The 17,495-nt window shown below is 46.4% G+C and overlaps 1 long non-coding RNA gene and 35 other non-coding genes across 36 annotated transcripts in view; all 36 read right to left on the bottom strand.

Moving 5' to 3' along the window:
- LOC141353270 (uncharacterized) overlaps positions 1-17,495 on the bottom strand; it is a 508,637-nt gene that overhangs the window by 112,461 nt on the left and 378,681 nt on the right. The gene's annotated exons all lie outside the window — the stretch shown is intronic.
- LOC141356463 (5S ribosomal RNA) lies at positions 120-238 on the bottom strand. Its single transcript, XR_012362926.1, has one exon. It is a non-coding gene; the product is annotated as a 5S ribosomal RNA (ribosomal RNA).
- Positions 380-498, bottom strand: LOC141356464 (5S ribosomal RNA). Its single transcript, XR_012362927.1, has one exon. It is a non-coding gene; the product is annotated as a 5S ribosomal RNA (ribosomal RNA).
- Positions 640-758, bottom strand: LOC141358611 (5S ribosomal RNA). The gene has a single exon (XR_012365108.1). It is a non-coding gene; the product is annotated as a 5S ribosomal RNA (ribosomal RNA).
- Positions 900-1,018, bottom strand: LOC141356465 (5S ribosomal RNA). The gene has a single exon (XR_012362928.1). It is a non-coding gene; the product is annotated as a 5S ribosomal RNA (ribosomal RNA).
- On the bottom strand, positions 1,160-1,278 carry LOC141356466 (5S ribosomal RNA). The gene has a single exon (XR_012362929.1). It is a non-coding gene; the product is annotated as a 5S ribosomal RNA (ribosomal RNA).
- Positions 1,420-1,538, bottom strand: LOC141356468 (5S ribosomal RNA). The gene has a single exon (XR_012362930.1). It is a non-coding gene; the product is annotated as a 5S ribosomal RNA (ribosomal RNA).
- LOC141356469 (5S ribosomal RNA) lies at positions 1,680-1,798 on the bottom strand. The gene has a single exon (XR_012362931.1). It is a non-coding gene; the product is annotated as a 5S ribosomal RNA (ribosomal RNA).
- Positions 1,940-2,058, bottom strand: LOC141356470 (5S ribosomal RNA). Its single transcript, XR_012362932.1, has one exon. It is a non-coding gene; the product is annotated as a 5S ribosomal RNA (ribosomal RNA).
- LOC141356471 (5S ribosomal RNA) lies at positions 2,200-2,318 on the bottom strand. Its single transcript, XR_012362933.1, has one exon. It is a non-coding gene; the product is annotated as a 5S ribosomal RNA (ribosomal RNA).
- LOC141356473 (5S ribosomal RNA) lies at positions 2,460-2,578 on the bottom strand. The gene has a single exon (XR_012362936.1). It is a non-coding gene; the product is annotated as a 5S ribosomal RNA (ribosomal RNA).
- LOC141356474 (5S ribosomal RNA) lies at positions 2,720-2,838 on the bottom strand. The gene has a single exon (XR_012362937.1). It is a non-coding gene; the product is annotated as a 5S ribosomal RNA (ribosomal RNA).
- On the bottom strand, positions 2,980-3,098 carry LOC141356475 (5S ribosomal RNA). Its single transcript, XR_012362938.1, has one exon. It is a non-coding gene; the product is annotated as a 5S ribosomal RNA (ribosomal RNA).
- On the bottom strand, positions 3,240-3,358 carry LOC141356476 (5S ribosomal RNA). Its single transcript, XR_012362939.1, has one exon. It is a non-coding gene; the product is annotated as a 5S ribosomal RNA (ribosomal RNA).
- LOC141356477 (5S ribosomal RNA) lies at positions 3,500-3,618 on the bottom strand. The gene has a single exon (XR_012362940.1). It is a non-coding gene; the product is annotated as a 5S ribosomal RNA (ribosomal RNA).
- Positions 3,760-3,878, bottom strand: LOC141356478 (5S ribosomal RNA). Its single transcript, XR_012362941.1, has one exon. It is a non-coding gene; the product is annotated as a 5S ribosomal RNA (ribosomal RNA).
- LOC141356479 (5S ribosomal RNA) lies at positions 4,020-4,138 on the bottom strand. Its single transcript, XR_012362942.1, has one exon. It is a non-coding gene; the product is annotated as a 5S ribosomal RNA (ribosomal RNA).
- On the bottom strand, positions 4,268-4,386 carry LOC141356480 (5S ribosomal RNA). Its single transcript, XR_012362943.1, has one exon. It is a non-coding gene; the product is annotated as a 5S ribosomal RNA (ribosomal RNA).
- LOC141356481 (5S ribosomal RNA) lies at positions 4,528-4,646 on the bottom strand. The gene has a single exon (XR_012362944.1). It is a non-coding gene; the product is annotated as a 5S ribosomal RNA (ribosomal RNA).
- On the bottom strand, positions 4,788-4,906 carry LOC141356482 (5S ribosomal RNA). The gene has a single exon (XR_012362945.1). It is a non-coding gene; the product is annotated as a 5S ribosomal RNA (ribosomal RNA).
- LOC141356484 (5S ribosomal RNA) lies at positions 5,048-5,166 on the bottom strand. The gene has a single exon (XR_012362947.1). It is a non-coding gene; the product is annotated as a 5S ribosomal RNA (ribosomal RNA).
- On the bottom strand, positions 5,308-5,426 carry LOC141356485 (5S ribosomal RNA). Its single transcript, XR_012362948.1, has one exon. It is a non-coding gene; the product is annotated as a 5S ribosomal RNA (ribosomal RNA).
- Positions 5,568-5,686, bottom strand: LOC141356486 (5S ribosomal RNA). The gene has a single exon (XR_012362949.1). It is a non-coding gene; the product is annotated as a 5S ribosomal RNA (ribosomal RNA).
- Positions 5,828-5,946, bottom strand: LOC141356487 (5S ribosomal RNA). The gene has a single exon (XR_012362950.1). It is a non-coding gene; the product is annotated as a 5S ribosomal RNA (ribosomal RNA).
- Positions 6,088-6,206, bottom strand: LOC141356488 (5S ribosomal RNA). The gene has a single exon (XR_012362951.1). It is a non-coding gene; the product is annotated as a 5S ribosomal RNA (ribosomal RNA).
- On the bottom strand, positions 6,348-6,466 carry LOC141356490 (5S ribosomal RNA). Its single transcript, XR_012362953.1, has one exon. It is a non-coding gene; the product is annotated as a 5S ribosomal RNA (ribosomal RNA).
- On the bottom strand, positions 6,608-6,726 carry LOC141356491 (5S ribosomal RNA). Its single transcript, XR_012362954.1, has one exon. It is a non-coding gene; the product is annotated as a 5S ribosomal RNA (ribosomal RNA).
- LOC141356492 (5S ribosomal RNA) lies at positions 15,237-15,355 on the bottom strand. The gene has a single exon (XR_012362955.1). It is a non-coding gene; the product is annotated as a 5S ribosomal RNA (ribosomal RNA).
- On the bottom strand, positions 15,485-15,603 carry LOC141356493 (5S ribosomal RNA). Its single transcript, XR_012362956.1, has one exon. It is a non-coding gene; the product is annotated as a 5S ribosomal RNA (ribosomal RNA).
- Positions 15,745-15,863, bottom strand: LOC141356494 (5S ribosomal RNA). The gene has a single exon (XR_012362957.1). It is a non-coding gene; the product is annotated as a 5S ribosomal RNA (ribosomal RNA).
- Positions 16,005-16,123, bottom strand: LOC141356496 (5S ribosomal RNA). Its single transcript, XR_012362959.1, has one exon. It is a non-coding gene; the product is annotated as a 5S ribosomal RNA (ribosomal RNA).
- LOC141357068 (5S ribosomal RNA) lies at positions 16,265-16,383 on the bottom strand. The gene has a single exon (XR_012363543.1). It is a non-coding gene; the product is annotated as a 5S ribosomal RNA (ribosomal RNA).
- On the bottom strand, positions 16,525-16,643 carry LOC141356497 (5S ribosomal RNA). The gene has a single exon (XR_012362960.1). It is a non-coding gene; the product is annotated as a 5S ribosomal RNA (ribosomal RNA).
- LOC141356498 (5S ribosomal RNA) lies at positions 16,785-16,903 on the bottom strand. Its single transcript, XR_012362961.1, has one exon. It is a non-coding gene; the product is annotated as a 5S ribosomal RNA (ribosomal RNA).
- LOC141356499 (5S ribosomal RNA) lies at positions 17,045-17,163 on the bottom strand. Its single transcript, XR_012362962.1, has one exon. It is a non-coding gene; the product is annotated as a 5S ribosomal RNA (ribosomal RNA).
- LOC141356500 (5S ribosomal RNA) lies at positions 17,305-17,423 on the bottom strand. The gene has a single exon (XR_012362963.1). It is a non-coding gene; the product is annotated as a 5S ribosomal RNA (ribosomal RNA).

A 17,495-nucleotide genomic window follows, 5' to 3' on the forward strand; every position in this document is an offset into this window, starting at 1 on the left:
CCACTTCAAGACTAATGTGGCAACGCCATGCCATCGGCGAACGCTTACAGAAAGGATGCATTTCTGGAAAAAAATTATATGAATAAATAATTAAATAATTAATTAAATAAAGAATTAAATGCTTACAGCACCTGGTATTCCCAGGCGGTCTCCCATCCAAGTACTAACCAGGCCCGACCCTGCTTGGCTTCCGAGATCAGACGAGAGCGGGCGTGCTCAGGGTGGTGTGGCCGTAAGCGAGCGCTGACTCGATTCGAGAGCCACTTCAAGACTAATGTGGCAACGCCATGCCATCGGCGAACGCTTACAGAAAGGATGCATTTCTGGAAAAAAATTATATGAATAAATAATTAAATAATTAATTAAATAAAGAATTAAATGCTTACAGCACCTGGTATTCCCAGGCGGTCTCCCATCCAAGTACTAACCAGGCCCGACCCTGCTTGGCTTCCGAGATCAGACGAGAGCGGGCGTGCTCAGGGTGGTGTGGCCGTAAGCGAGCGCTGACTCGATTCGAGAGCCACTTCAAGACTAATGTGGCAACGCCATGCCATCGGCGAACGCTTACAGAAAGGATGCATTTCTGGAAAAAAATTATATGAATAAATAAATAAATAATTAATTAAATAAAGAATTAAATGCTTACAGCACCTGGTATTCCCAGGCGGTCTCCCATCCAAGTACTAACCAGGCCCGACCCTGCTTGGCTTCCGAGATCAGACCAGAGCGGGCGTGCTCAGGGTGGTGTGGCCGTAAGCGAGCGCTGACTCGATTCGAGAGCCACTTCAAGACTAATGTGGCAACGCCATGCCATCGGCGAACGCTTACAGAAAGGATGCATTTCTGGAAAAAAATTATATGAATAAATAATTAAATAATTAATTAAATAAAGAATTAAATGCTTACAGCACCTGGTATTCCCAGGCGGTCTCCCATCCAAGTACTAACCAGGCCCGACCCTGCTTGGCTTCCGAGATCAGACGAGAGCGGGCGTGCTCAGGGTGGTGTGGCCGTAAGCGAGCGCTGACTCGATTCGAGAGCCACTTCAAGACTAATGTGGCAACGCCATGCCATCGGCGAACGCTTACAGAAAGGATGCATTTCTGGAAAAAAATTATATGAATAAATAATTAAATAATTAATTAAATAAAGAATTAAATGCTTACAGCACCTGGTATTCCCAGGCGGTCTCCCATCCAAGTACTAACCAGGCCCGACCCTGCTTGGCTTCCGAGATCAGACGAGAGCGGGCGTGCTCAGGGTGGTGTGGCCGTAAGCGAGCGCTGACTCGATTCGAGAGCCACTTCAAGACTAATGTGGCAACGCCATGCCATCGGCGAACGCTTACAGAAAGGATGCATTTCTGGAAAAAAATTATATGAATAAATAATTAAATAATTAATTAAATAAAGAATTAAATGCTTACAGCACCTGGTATTCCCAGGCGGTCTCCCATCCAAGTACTAACCAGGCCCGACCCTGCTTGGCTTCCGAGATCAGACGAGAGCGGGCGTGCTCAGGGTGGTGTGGCCGTAAGCGAGCGCTGACTCGATTCGAGAGCCACTTCAAGACTAATGTGGCAACGCCATGCCATCGGCGAACGCTTACAGAAAGGATGCATTTCTGGAAAAAAATTATATGAATAAATAATTAAATAATTAATTAAATAAAGAATTAAATGCTTACAGCACCTGGTATTCCCAGGCGGTCTCCCATCCAAGTACTAACCAGGCCCGACCCTGCTTGGCTTCCGAGATCAGACGAGAGCGGGCGTGCTCAGGGTGGTGTGGCCGTAAGCGAGCGCTGACTCGATTCGAGAGCCACTTCAAGACTAATGTGGCAACGCCATGCCATCGGCGAACGCTTACAGAAAGGATGCATTTCTGGAAAAAAATTATATGAATAAATAATTAAATAATTAATTAAATAAAGAATTAAATGCTTACAGCACCTGGTATTCCCAGGCGGTCTCCCATCCAAGTACTAACCAGGCCCGACCCTGCTTGGCTTCCGAGATCAGACGAGAGCGGGCGTGCTCAGGGTGGTGTGGCCGTAAGCGAGCGCTGACTCGATTCGAGAGCCACTTCAAGACTAATGTGGCAACGCCATGCCATCGGCGAACGCTTACAGAAAGGATGCATTTCTGGAAAAAAATTATATGAATAAATAATTAAATAATTAATTAAATAAAGAATTAAATGCTTACAGCACCTGGTATTCCCAGGCGGTCTCCCATCCAAGTACTAACCAGGCCCGACCCTGCTTGGCTTCCGAGATCAGACGAGAGCGGGCGTGCTCAGGGTGGTGTGGCCGTAAGCGAGCGCTGACTCGATTCGAGAGCCACTTCAAGACTAATGTGGCAACGCCATGCCATCGGCGAACGCTTACAGAAAGGATGCATTTCTGGAAAAAAATTATATGAATAAATAATTAAATAATTAATTAAATAAAGAATTAAATGCTTACAGCACCTGGTATTCCCAGGCGGTCTCCCATCCAAGTACTAACCAGGCCCGACCCTGCTTGGCTTCCGAGATCAGACGAGAGCGGGCGTGCTCAGGGTGGTGTGGCCGTAAGCGAGCGCTGACTCGATTCGAGAGCCACTTCAAGACTAATGTGGCAACGCCATGCCATCGGCGAACGCTTACAGAAAGGATGCATTTCTGGAAAAAAATTATATGAATAAATAATTAAATAATTAATTAAATAAAGAATTAAATGCTTACAGCACCTGGTATTCCCAGGCGGTCTCCCATCCAAGTACTAACCAGGCCCGACCCTGCTTGGCTTCCGAGATCAGACGAGAGCGGGCGTGCTCAGGGTGGTGTGGCCGTAAGCGAGCGCTGACTCGATTCGAGAGCCACTTCAAGACTAATGTGGCAACGCCATGCCATCGGCGAACGCTTACAGAAAGGATGCATTTCTGGAAAAAAATTATATGAATAAATAATTAAATAATTAATTTAATAAAGAATTAAATGCTTACAGCACCTGGTATTCCCAGGCGGTCTCCCATCCAAGTACTAACCAGGCCCGACCCTGCTTGGCTTCCGAGATCAGACGAGAGCGGGCGTGCTCAGGGTGGTGTGGCCGTAAGCGAGCGCTGACTCGATTCGAGAGCCACTTCAAGACTAATGTGGCAACGCCATGCCATCGGCGAACGCTTACAGAAAGGATGCATTTCTGGAAAAAAATTATATGAATAAATAATTAAATAATTAATTAAATAAAGAATTAAATGCTTACAGCACCTGGTATTCCCAGGCGGTCTCCCATCCAAGTACTAACCAGGCCCGACCCTGCTTGGCTTCCGAGATCAGACGAGAGCGGGCGTGCTCAGGGTGGTGTGGCCGTAAGCGAGCGCTGACTCGATTCGAGAGCCACTTCAAGACTAATGTGGCAACGCCATGCCATCGGCGAACGCTTACAGAAAGGATGCATTTCTGGAAAAAAATTATATGAATAAATAATTAAATAATTAATTAAATAAAGAATTAAATGCTTACAGCACCTGGTATTCCCAGGCGGTCTCCCATCCAAGTACTAACCAGGCCCGACCCTGCTTGGCTTCCGAGATCAGACGAGAGCGGGCGTGCTCAGGGTGGTGTGGCCGTAAGCGAGCGGTGACTCGATTCGAGAGCCACTTCAAGACTAATGTGGCAACGCCATGCCATCGGCGAACGCTTACAGAAAGGATGCATTTCTGGAAAAAAATTATATGAATAAATAATTAAATAATTAATTAAATAAAGAATTAAATGCTTACAGCACCTGGTATTCCCAGGCGGTCTCCCATCCAAGTACTAACCAGGCCCGACCCTGCTTGGCTTCCGAGATCAGACGAGAGCGGGCGTGCTCAGGGTGGTGTGGCCGTAAGCGAGCGCTGACTCGATTCGAGAGCCACTTCAAGACTAATGTGGCAACGCCATGCCATCGGCGAACGCTTACAGAAAGGATGCATTTCTGGAAAAAAATTATATGAATAAATAATTAAATAATTAGTTAAATAAAGAATTAAATGCTTACAGCACCTGGTATTCCCAGGCGGTCTCCCATCCAAGTACTAACCAGGCCCGACCCTGCTTGGCTTCCGAGATCAGACGAGAGCGGGCGTGCTCAGGGTGGTGTGGCCGTAAGCGAGCGCTGACTCGATTCGAGAGCCACTTCAAGACTAATGTGGCAACGCCATGCCATCGGCGAACGCTTACAGAAAGGATGCATTTCTGGAAAAAAATTATATGAATAAATAATTAAATAATTAATTAAATGCTTACAGCACCTGGTATTCCCAGGCGGTCTCCCATCCAAGTACTAACCAGGCCCGACCCTGCTTGGCTTCCGAGATCAGACGAGAGCGGGCGTGCTCAGGGTGGTGTGGCCGTAAGCGAGCGCTGACTCGATTCGAGAGCCACTTCAAGACTAATGTGGCAACGCCATGCCATCGGCGAACGCTTACAGAAAGGATGCATTTCTGGGAAAAAATTATATGAATAAATAATTAAATAATTAATTAAATAAAGAATTAAATGCTTACAGCACCTGGTATTCCCAGGCGGTCTCCCATCCAAGTACTAACCAGGCCCGACCCTGCTTGGCTTCCGAGATCAGACGAGAGCGGGCGTGCTCAGGGTGGTGTGGCCGTAAGCGAGCGCTGACTCGATTCGAGAGCCACTTCAAGACTAATGTGGCAACGCCATGCCATCGGCGAACGCTTACAGAAAGGATGCATTTCTGGAAAAAAATTATATGAATAAATAATTAAATAATTAATTAAATAAAGAATTAAATGCTTACAGCACCTGGTATTCCCAGGCGGTCTCCCATCCAAGTACTAACCAGGCCCGACCCTGCTTGGCTTCCGAGATCAGACGAGAGCGGGCGTGCTCAGGGTGGTGTGGCCGTAAGCGAGCGCTGACTCGATTCGAGAGCCACTTCAAGACTAATGTGGCAACGCCATGCCATCGGCGAACGCTTACAGAAAGGATGCATTTCTGGAAAAAAATTATATGAATAAATAATTAAATAATTAATTAAATAAAGAATTAAATGCTTACAGCACCTGGTATTCCCAGGCGGTCTCCCATCCAAGTACTAACCAGGCCCGACCCTGCTTGGCTTCCGAGATCAGACGAGAGCGGGCGTGCTCAGGGTGGTGTGGCCGTAAGCGAGCGCTGACTCGATTCGAGAGCCACTTCAAGACTAATGTGGCAACGCCATGCCATCGGCGAACGCTTACAGAAAGGATGCATTTCTGGAAAAAAATTATATGAATAAATAATTAAATAATTAATTAAATAAAGAATTAAATGCTTACAGCACCTGGTATTCCCAGGCGGTCTCCCATCCAAGTACTAACCAGGCCCGACCCTGCTTGGCTTCCGAGATCAGACGAGAGCGGGCGTGCTCAGGGTGGTGTGGCCGTAAGCGAGCGCTGACTCGATTCGAGAGCCACTTCAAGACTAATGTGGCAACGCCATGCCATCGGCGAACGCTTACAGAAAGGATGCATTTCTGGAAAAAAATTATATGAATAAATAATTAAATAATTAATTAAATAAAGAATTAAATGCTTACAGCACCTGGTATTCCCAGGCGGTCTCCCATCCAAGTACTAACCAGGCCCGACCCTGCTTGGCTTCCGAGATCAGACGAGAGCGGGCGTGCTCAGGGTGGTGTGGCCGTAAGCGAGCGCTGACTCGATTCGAGAGCCACTTCAAGACTAATGTGGCAACGCCATGCCATCGGCGAACGCTTACAGAAAGGATGCATTTCTGGAAAAAAATTATATGAATAAATAATTAAATAATTAATTAAATAAAGAATTAAATGCTTACAGCACCTGGTATTCCCAGGCGGTCTCCCATCCAAGTACTAACCAGGCCCGACCCTGCTTGGCTTCCGAGATCAGACGAGAGCGGGCGTGCTCAGGGTGGTGTGGCCGTAAGCGAGCGCTGACTCGATTCGAGAGCCACTTCAAGACTAATGTGGCAACGCCATGCCATCGGCGAACGCTTACAGAAAGGATGCATTTCTGGAAAAAAATTATATGAATAAATAATTAAATAATTAATTAAATAAAGAATTAAATGCTTACAGCACCTGGTATTCCCAGGCGGTCTCCCATCCAAGTACTAACCAGGCCCGACCCTGCTTGGCTTCCGAGATCAGACGAGAGCGGGCGTGCTCAGGGTGGTGTGGCCGTAAGCGAGCGCTGACTCGATTCGAGAGCCACTTCAAGACTAATGTGGCAACGCCATGCCATCGGCGAACGCTTACAGAAAGGATGCATTTCTGGAAAAAAATTATATGAATAAATAATTAAATAATTAATTAAATAAAGAATTAAATGCTTACAGCACCTGGTATTCCCAGGCGGTCTCCCATCCAAGTACTAACCAGGCCCGACCCTGCTTGGCTTCCGAGATCAGACGAGAGCGGGCGTGCTCAGGGTGGTGTGGCCGTAAGCGAGCGCTGACTCGATTCGAGAGCCACTTCAAGACTAATGTGGCAACGCCATGCCATCGGCGAACGCTTACAGAAAGGATGCATTTCTGGAAAAAAATTATATGAATAAATAATTAAATAATTAATTAAATAAAGAATTAAATGCTTACAGCACCTGGTATTCCCAGGCGGTCTCCCATCCAAGTACTAACCAGGCCCGACCCTGCTTGGCTTCCGAGATCAGACGAGAGCGGGCGTGCTCAGGGTGGTGTGGCCGTAAGCGAGCGCTGACTCGATTCGAGAGCCACTTCAAGACTAATGTGGCAACGCCATGCCATCGGCGAACGCTTACAGAAAGGATGCATTACTGGAAAAAAATTATATGAATAAATAAATAAATAATTAATTAAATAAAGAATTAAATGCTTACAGCACCTGGTATTCCCAAGCAAGTTCCCCTCCAAGTACCTAAGCGATCGGCAGCCGTCCAATGGTTGAGCAGAGCTGAGCAGCGATCAGCCAATGGTTGAGCAGAGCTGAGCAGAGCTGAGCAGCGATCAGCCAATGGTTGAGCAATGCTGAGCAGAGCTCGGCGCTCAACGGACCAATCATTGAGCGAGGATCGGAAACGTCATCTAATTTATTAATGACTGACAAATATTCACAATTGGAGTCGGTGTCATTGAGGAACGATTGAATGTGTTTTTTACTCGCAGGTAAGTTTGGTTTAATTATGTGCTAAGTAATAAATGAAACTCGATATATTTCGGATAAGTTGACTGTTTTTCAAAGTTTTACGTGATAAAATCTCGTTAGCGCCATATTGACGTTAATTTCTGTACACTAATTGACTAGTGTAGCACCTAACGTTAATGTTTACATTCAAATTGCTAGGTTTGATCTTTCTGAAATAAGCTTAAAATGCGACTGCTACTGCGATGAATGTACTGCTACTGTATTTACTCGAAATGTAAAGCTTAAATATGCTTATATTATATAATATATATTATTTATTAACCGAATTCATTGAAAATGAACTAATGAGCTATCAATCGGCGCTGTAATGACCTGACGATCCCAGGAAATACTTCAAAAACGTGATCAGACACTGTAGTTCACTTCTTAAGACCATACTGCAAAAAATGAATGTTTTACTTTGTATTTTGTCTTGTTTTCTAACATAAGTAAATAAGGTTTATTGAATTAAGTTGAAACTGGAATTAAGCTTATGTTATCTACTGCTCTGGCAGATAATTTTACTTGTTTTAAGTAAAAAAACCTCTTGATTTTCAGCATTTATTTCAATAAACAAGACTTAATATCTTAAGCCACTTGCTTATCAAGTAAATGTATCTCAGTTTAAGAATTTTCAGATATTTATATTAGAAAACAAGACAAAAATACTAAGACAGATATTCATTTTTTTTGCAGTGCATAGAATGGTGTTACAACAATGTAAAGTTGAAATTCGATGTGTAAAATGCTTTAGAAGTGTACACATGTCATGTTAAAAACAAAGTGATGAATGAATGGGCTGTTTTTCGTTACTACTTTTATGAGTGCAGCAGCCTCTCTAAAAATGTATTTAAGCCCTCTTCTGCTTTTAGTTCTACTTATTAATTTATGTTTTACTGTACCAGATGAAACATGGAGAAGCCTAGACATCGGTGCAGTGTGTGCGACAAGACTTTCACTGAAAAGTCCAACCTGACGAGGCATCTGAAGATCCATGCCGTCGTCAGGGAGACCTTTGACTGTGATGTCTGCAAGAAGAGCTTGACCACCAAATCATTGCTGGTCAGCCATCAACAGCAACACAAGTACCCCAACATCGTTTTGTACCGGCAAGGAGAGGCCAGGCTGCAGTGTACAGAGGCAGCAAAGTCTGTGGCAGAGGCCCCCAGCACCGTTGTTGACCCTACATGGCTGGATCGCAAGACAGCAGAGGCGGCTGCCAAGAGGTCCGGGGGTGAGCTGTGGAAAGGTCAGCTGGTCATTGTGTTTGGGAAGTATGCCGGTCAGACCTTTAGGTGGCTTCTGGAAAACGATGTTGGCTGGCTGGTGTGGTTGCTGTTCCAGTACTGCCAGCAGGGAGAGCAGAATGAGCTGCTGAAATGGCAGAAGGAACGACTGCTCGAGTACGCCAGAGAGTTCCCTCCTGTCACATGGCACCTTGACAGGAGGTTGAAGGTAAGATAAACTTAGTTACCTTTTAGACCTAAGTAATTGATGTAAAACAGTAACCAGTATTAATAAAAGTATTATTTTATGAAATTATTCTACGGTTGTGTTTTGTTTTCTGCAGACAGCGCAATTGAAGAAAGACCAGGCTCCTCTGACTGTCCCTGACCTCTCTCAGCAGGACCCCAACTACACCAGCGATGCCGAGTTGTTGGCTGCTGCAGGTATAGTAGAATTATGCTAAAATTAACATGAAATGACTTTGTAGTATGCTGTGGGGCTGCTAGGATTTGTGTTTGTGCCACATAAAAGTCATCAGTATGTTGCAATGCAGTTGATACATTTTTGTGGTGTTCTACTCTTCAGAGACTGTCCTGGACGAGTCTGAGGCGTCGGTCAGCACGCAGCTGACCACCTGGGGAGACCTCGCCAGCTCTGTGTGCCAGGACGACAGGCCCGGACCCTCGTCCCTCCGAGAGACCTCGGAACCCGGTGGCGTCGTGCTGGAGGGCTGGCAGAAGTTCTGGGAGCAGCCGCCTGAATCCACCAAAGCCCTTGGTATAGCCCCTGCGAACATCAAGTGGTTGAAGACCAATGAGACCTACGGGCTGTTCGAGAGGGCATCCAAGTACAAAAATGTCAGGGGAGAGATCGCAGAGAGGAAGATCTTTAAGGAGAAGATGGAGTTCCACCCGCCCCCACCTCCTATGGCCGTCAAGGGAGCTGTGCCCAACATGTTGTCCTTTTTTACCACCCCTGCCTTCTTCTGGCGTCCGGTCGGTGTGATGAAGGCATTGATTCGCTGCCCCAACACCAACTGCCGCGCACCACCAGAGTACTACCTGGAGAAGAAAGGGTTTGGGAGCTTTGCCAGGCAAGTTTGCAGCATGAACTTCCATTACACCCTGCTGACTGAGAGGTTGATGTGCAAACACTGTCTCAAGCTGAGGGAAGAGCTGAGCCAGGCGCAAGTGGTCAACAGCGACGACGAGGAGGATGGCCCCCACCGTGCCCAGCAGCAGTACACCTGGCTGGCGTACAGTCCGAAAATTCTGATGAACCTCGCCCCGGCCATCAGAAGCATGTTCCCTGCCATAATCTGTGGCAAGCGTGCTGTGGACAGGAGTGTGGTCACCCTGATGAGCGACCGACTCAACGCAGTCTCAATGAGTAAAGTGCAGAGGCTGCTGAAGCAGGGCCACGACGAGTGGTACGTGGAGCGTCGGGACCTGTACCAGACTCTCCTGTACGATGTCCACATGTCGGCGGCTGGAGCGTCTTCATCTCAGCGAGGTATCCTGTCGTTTGCCAGAGCAGCTGGCACTTACACCCCTCCCCTTGCCCTGTCTCCACTTCCATCTGCTCGGGTCCTGAGGCGTGCGCACCTGATCCTGGAGATGGAGAAGATGCCCGTTTACAGTGACCAAATCCTCAGTACGACTGGGGAAATCTTGTGCATTGACGGCACGAGGAAGGTACATATAGCCTAAAGTTCTTGTGATCATATGGAACAAACTGACTGTTAAAATACCACATAATGAATGTTCTGCTTTGTTTTTATAGATTCTCAAGAAGATCTACGGCGACGGCCAGGGCACCATGCAGTACGTCACCAGTGTGCTCAATGAGTGGGGTCAGTTCTTGACCACAGTGGTTGTGGCGTCCGAGTCCGAGGGATGCTATGCACGCATGGCCAGAGGTCTGGTTGCCCGTTTTCGCCGTGCAAACGCTCCTGCTCCGAAGGTGGTGTACGCAGATAACAACTGCTGTCGGTGAGTTCAAAGAGCAGTTGAAACCTATAATGAAATAGATAATCCAACATGTAACACACCTACACAAAATGTCATGATATTATTTTTAGTGACAGCGGTCCGTCGTTCTTGGAGAATCTGTTTGGTGACTGGGTGAAGAGAGGTACCGTCATCAGGCTGGACATCCGCCATTGGCTGCACCGCTGGGACGCCGTTGTGATCAAACAGAGCCACGCCAAGTACGGGGCTTTCATGAGTGCCATGGCGGGTGCCGTGCTCGCCTACAACAAGGCGGACATGATGCTCCTGGTCCAGGCGGTCAGGAACGGGAACCCAGAGCTCTACGGCAGGTACTCTGATGAGGAGATGATGGCTTTCCTCAAGCCTCATCAGATCAGGTCGTACGTAAGGCGTATTACCCGTGGTGTTGCGGTAAGTGTGGCTCTGTGTAGGTTGCACTATACAAGCTCTAGTCTCCATATGTATACATACAATCGCTCACATTAGTTTTCTCCCCAAGCAGGTTAGTTAGCTAGCTAGTTCTACGTTTTTTATTCACCTTAAAACGGGTTGTGTTACAGGAGACTGCTTTGGTGATAGAGTCCATCCTTGCTGAGTTTCGGGGACCAGCCGGCCTTGACATTGATGGCATTCACCTGTTTAAGTCGCCAGAGGCAGTCGACGCTCACTGGGCAGTGGCCAGCAAGCACCTCAGTTGCATGCAGGTGGGTTAATGTCTTTGCAGTCATCATGTGTCAAAACCAGACTTCAAACTTGTATATGGCAACATATCAAAAGGACACCAGAATAAATAAGTTGTAATATATGTTGTGTGTTGCAGGATCCCCCTGGCATACCCCTGTATGTGTCTGTAAAGGTGGTGGTGATGAACGGTGTCCGACTGAACAAGCACAAATGCCGGCGAGGCAGCAACTCTCTGGAGGGGTTGCACGCCCACCTGTTTAACGCCGTCCCTTCACAGCGATGTGGGATTATGCCATTTCAAGTGAGTGATTAAAACATAATATATTTAAAGCTTTATTACAGACACATTATCATATAGCACATCATACGTATAATTTAAAAAGCAAAGTGTTAATGATAGTTTCAATGATACATTTTTTTTTCACAGCTTCAGTCATTACTTGTAAACATTGTACACAATAACAGTCAAAATATAAATTTGTTGCGATGTGGGATTATGCCATTTCAAGTGAGTGATTAAAACATAATATATTTAAAGCTTTATTACAGACACATTGTCATATAGCACATCATACGTATAATTTAAAAAGCAAAGTGTTAATGATAGTTTCAATGATACATTTTATTTCACAGCTTCAGTCATTACTTGTAAACATTGTACACAATAACAGTCAAAATATAAATTTGTTTCAGGTATACTTGGTGTCCTTTGCCGTGCAGTGGAACCACCGCATGGCATCGCTCCGTGTCGCTGGTGGTCATGGCCGGCAAACGTCGTGCTTGGATGCGCAGCAGATCCAAGGCATCAACCAGCAGGCCGAGGTTCTCTTTGGCAAGGAACACGTGCTGGAGCCCAACTTTGCTGCACCAATGCCGATCCCCGAAGCGTATGAGCACTCCGACGAGGAGGAGCTCCTTGGTGTTGAGTACGCCATGTGCCAGTCCACCAGCTTCACTGCCAGGGACTACTACGTGCAGAAAGGTACAGTACTTAATCACACACTTAAACAATGATGACAAATGTGGTGCAAAAAAAACTATTGTTGTGTAGACATGTTTGTGATTAATACAATTACATATTTGCAGTTGAGGAAGAGCATTCGTGTGAGGAGGAGGAGGAGGAGGAGGAGTCGGCTGAGCAGGGAGACGATGAGATGGTGGACGAGGGTCTCGGCATGTCTTCGGATACAGAGGAGGACCCAATAGACGGAGTCTGTGCGAAGCACGTTGTCCTCACCGAGGCAGAACAGGCGGAAGAGGAGGACAGTCCTGCCCTGCAAGATGTGCTGATGAGCCATCTGCATCTGCCAGGTATAGAGGAAGTGGAGGCACTGGCTTTGCTCCTCCTAGAACTGGCCGACAACAGCGACCACCACCTAGTGCCGGCTGACCTCAGGCAGAAGATCGCCGCCGCCGCCAGCTCTCTCCATGACCATGACAAAACTGCCGCCCGTTTCGTGAAGCGGTATGAGTCCAGGTGGGGATACACCTTGTTCGGTCGGTGCCTTGGGGCAGACTCTCCCGAGACCAGAGCAGCCCAGAAGACCAAGTTTGGCTGCATGAGGTACGCTCAGGCAGCACAGGTCACCGAGGACAGTCGCCTGCTCTACCTCCTCCTCAAGATGCTCAAGAACAGAGCGCCAGCCAATCAGCACACCTCCCCCAGCAAGGTCACGGCTTCTTTGAAGGCACAGTACAAGAGGATTGCAGACCGAGTCCGAGACGACCCCATCCTTGGCGGTCTCGCCATTCCACTGCCCAACTTGAACGCCAAGTCCATCTCGACCTTCACTGCCAGGGAGGAGAAAAAGGCCAACTACGGGGCGACGGTACTGCCGAAGGTGACGCCTCACTTGAAAGTGCTGTCAGATGCACCCTTCCCAGAAGCTCCTGCGCTGCCAACATACCTCCCACCGCCAGACCGGCCTCAGGTCCAGTACCACCACATTCATCACAAGGCTGGAAAAAGGCGTGGTGAGAAGCGGAGGTAAGTTGTCATAAGCACTTTGTTTCACCTGTTGGCTGTTGAAAGCAAATAGCACACATGTCATATCAGTCCTCATTACATGTTTATTTTATATTTCCAGATTATTTGTTGAAGAGCCAGAGTGTGTGCCTCCTGTGAACCGGCCCGTTCAGCCCACGGCGGCGTCGTCCTCCTCCACTCGGCCAAAGCCTGCTGCGCCCATTCCCGTTCTGCCAAAGCCTGCTGCGCCCACTTTTGGATCACCCCCTGTGTCGGCAGCACCCATACTGCTGGTTCTTCCCGCACAGCCACAGGCTCCCTCCATCCTGTTTCGTGGGCCATCGTGCAGCCAGACCTTTGTACCTCCTGCACCAACAGTTAAGGCATTCATTCCAAACAAGTCCTTGCGGCCATGTGGGGCTTGCCACGTTCCTAATTGTGGTGGACAGCGGAAAAGGTACACACCTTCCAAGGACAAAGTGGCTGGAAGCACCCAGAAAATATTTTCCTACTGTCCATCCACTAGGAAATCCACCACCTCTGGGTTTGACAATGTGGTGTACGATAGCTTTGAACATTTTAAAAGTGTGGTGGATGCGGAGTTGGAAAAGAGTAGAACTGTGTAAATGGATGTAAATAACTTTGTAAATAACTAATTTGTGTGATGCCATTTCTCCTGTGCCATCTGTAGGAGAGAGAAAGAGGCTTTGTTTGTTTGTTTGTCTGTCTGTTTGTTTTTTAAAGTTGTTCAGAGTTTTTAAAACGTACTTTACACTGTTTTTAAAGTGTAAAGTTGTTTAAAGTTTTTTAAAAGATAATCTATTTATTTATATAGTTCAAAAAAAGCACTTTACAGTTTTCCTTAAGAATGTTCTTGTGTTTGTTTTTATTATTATTTATGTTGCTGTTTAAGTGCACTTTGTAGTATCTTTTTTATGCAAACATGTTCTGGCCTATCTTCAATATCAAGGTCAATCTACCTCATTCATTTTAAACTCAATCAATTCTGATCTAACACAATCAGTTTACATACCCTTTAATGGTTGTTCATGTTCAGATAATCTGTGTTTTTGTCATGCGTGTTGTTTGTTTGTTTTTGTCAGCTTCATGTCGTTGTGATGTTTGTATGTCTTTGTCTGCTTATGTTTAACAAAAGTTTGCCAAAGAAAACGCAAAAAATTTAAGAGACAGGAATGGCTTGAGCCTTTATTTGTTGATTGTTGAGTTTGTGGATAATCCTGGGCTTTGGTCTGTACAAACCAGTTGTTAATTTTAAGCTTAAGTGCAAGTTTGTGTTTTTAATTGTTAAGTGTTTTGATTATTTATTATTAATGTTATTTATGTGTGCGTGTCCTTGTGATGTTTGTATGTCTGTCAGCTCCATGTTTAACTAAATGTTTGCAAATGGTAGTAAATGTTTGTATCTCGTCTTGTCTCGTGTTCTCGCTCGTAGATCTGTACCTTGTCGTGGTGAGCGAGCTTTAAACTAAACAGATCTTGTTTACTTGTGTTTTCATGCATTGCCTTTTAAATGAAACTGTGAAAAATAAAAGTTGTAAAAGTATTTCAAGTATTTTGGAGTCTCTGTATGCTTGGGTTTCAGAACGGGTGGGATAGTGTAAAATAAAACACATCAAAGCAATTAGAAGTCTTCCAGACAAAGTGAGAGTGCACTGATACATTACAACATTTCTTAATTCAGTCCAAAAAATATAAAACCCTTTTTTACTTAACTATATGAATCTCATCAGCTACATCAACTTAAACTATGAAAATAATAAATAAAACATTCAACAGATTAGTGGATTTTAATAAACTAGACCTGTACATTTACAATCTCTGTAAATAACACTTCAGTACGTTGACCAGCAGATGGCGCCATCCGGTTTGATCACTTTCGATCGATCCCAGGGTTGAGCAATATGTACTTGCAGGGGTCATGAGCCATTCCCAGGCGGTCTCCCATCCAAGTACTAACCAGGCCCGACCCTGCTTGGCTTCCGAGATCAGACGAGAGCGGGCGTGCTCAGGGTGGTGTGGCCGTAAGCGAGCGCTGACTCGATTCGAGAGCCACTTCAAGACTAATGTGGCAACGCCATGCCATCGGCGAACGCTTACAGAAAGGATGCATTTCTGGAAAAAAATTATATGAATAAATAATTAAATAATTAATTAAATAAAGAATTAAATGCTTACAGCACCTGGTATTCCCAGGCGGTCTCCCATCCAAGTACTAACCAGGCCCGACCCTGCTTGGCTTCCGAGATCAGACGAGAGCGGGCGTGCTCAGGGTGGTGTGGCCGTAAGCGAGCGCTGACTCGATTCGAGAGCCACTTCAAGACTAATGTGGCAACGCCATGCCATCGGCGAACGCTTACAGAAAGGATGCATTTCTGGAAAAAAATTATATGAATAAATAAATAAATAATTAATTAAATGCTTACAGCACCTGGTATTCCCAGGCGGTCTCCCATCCAAGTACTAACCAGGCCCGACCCTGCTTGGCTTCCGAGATCAGACGAGAGCGGGCGTGCTCAGGGTGGTGTGGCCGTAAGCGAGCGCTGACTCGATTCGAGAGCCACTTCAAGACTAATGTGGCAACGCCATGCCATCGGCGAACGCTTACAGAAAGGATGCATTTCTGGAAAAAAATTATATGAATAAATAATTAAATAATTAATTAAATAAAGAATTAAATGCTTACAGCACCTGGTATTCCCAGGCGGTCTCCCATCCAAGTACTAACCAGGCCCGACCCTGCTTGGCTTCCGAGATCAGACGAGAGCGGGCGTGCTCAGGGTGGTGTGGCCGTAAGCGAGCGCTGACTCGATTCGAGAGCCACTTCAAGACTAATGTGGCAACGCCATGCCATCGGCGAACGCTTACAGAAAGGATGCATTTCTGGAAAAAAATTATATGAATAAATAATTAAATAATTAATTAAATAAAGAATTAAATGCTTACAGCACCTGGTATTCCCAGGCGGTCTCCCATCCAAGTACTAACCAGGCCCGACCCTGCTTGGCTTCCGAGATCAGACGAGAGCGGGCGTGCTCAGGGTGGTGTGGCCGTAAGCGAGCGCTGACTCGATTCGAGAGCCACTTCAAGACTAATGTGGCAACGCCATGCCATCGGCGAACGCTTACAGAAAGAATGCATTTCTGGAAAAAAATTATATGAATAAATAATTAAATAATTAATTAAATAAAGAATCAAACGCTTACAGCACCTGGTATTCCCAGGCGGTCTCCCATCCAAGTACTAACCAGGCCCGACCCTGCTTGGCTTCCGAGATCAGACGAGAGCGGGCGTGCTCAGGGTGGTGTGGCCGTAAGCGAGCGCTGACTCGATTCGAGAGCCACTTCAAGACTAATGTGGCAACGCCATGCCATCGGCGAACGCTTACAGAAAGGATGCATTTCTGGAAAAAAATTATATGAATAAATAATTAAATAATTAATTAAATAAAGAATTAAATGCTTACAGCACCTGGTATTCCCAGGCGGTCTCCCATCCAAGTACTAACCAGGCCCGACCCTGCTTGGCTTCCGAGATCAGACGAGAGCGGGCGTGCTCAGGGTGGTGTGGCCGTAAGCGAGCGCTGACTCGATTCGAGAGCCACTTCAAGACTAATGTGGCAACGCCATGCCATCGGCGAACGCTTACAGAAAGGATGCATTTCTGGAAAAAAATTATATGAATAAATAATTAAATAATTAATTAAATAAAGAATTAAATGCTTACAGCACCTGGTATTCCCAGGCGGTCTCCCATCCAAGTACTAACCAGGCCCGACCCTGCTTGGCTTCCGAGATCAGACGAGAGCGGGCGTGCTCAGGGTGGTGTGGCCGTAAGCGAGCGCTGACTCGATTCGAGAGCCACTTCAAGACTAATGTGGCAACGCCATGCCATCGGCGAACGCTTACAGAAAGGATGCATTTCTGGAAAAAAATTATATGAATAAATAATTAAATAATTAATTAAATAAAGAATTAAATGCTTACAGCACCTGGTATTCCCAGGCGGTCTCCCATCCAAGTACTAACCAGGCCCGACCCTGCTTGGCTTCCGAGATCAGACGAGAGCGGGCGTGCTCAGGGTGGTGTGGCCGTAAGCGAGCGCTGACTCGATTCGAGAGCCACTTCAAGACTAATGTGGCAACGCCATGCCATCGGCGAACGCTTACAGAAAGGATGCATTTCTGGAAAAAAATTATATGAATAAATAATTAAATAATTAATTAAATAAAGAATTTAATGCTTACAGCACCTGGTATTCCCAGGCGGTCTCCCATCCAAGTACTAACCAGGCCCGACCCTGCTTGGCTTCCGAGATCAGACGAGAGCGGGCGTGCTCAGGGTGGTGTGGCCGTAAGCGAGCGCTGACTCGATTCGAGAGCCACTTCAAGACTAATGTGGCAACGCCATGCCATCGGCGAACGCTTACAG

Source organism: Misgurnus anguillicaudatus, chromosome 21 (assembly GCF_027580225.2).
Source record: "Misgurnus anguillicaudatus chromosome 21, ASM2758022v2, whole genome shotgun sequence".
Lineage (NCBI taxonomy): Eukaryota > Metazoa > Chordata > Actinopteri > Cypriniformes > Cobitidae > Misgurnus > Misgurnus anguillicaudatus.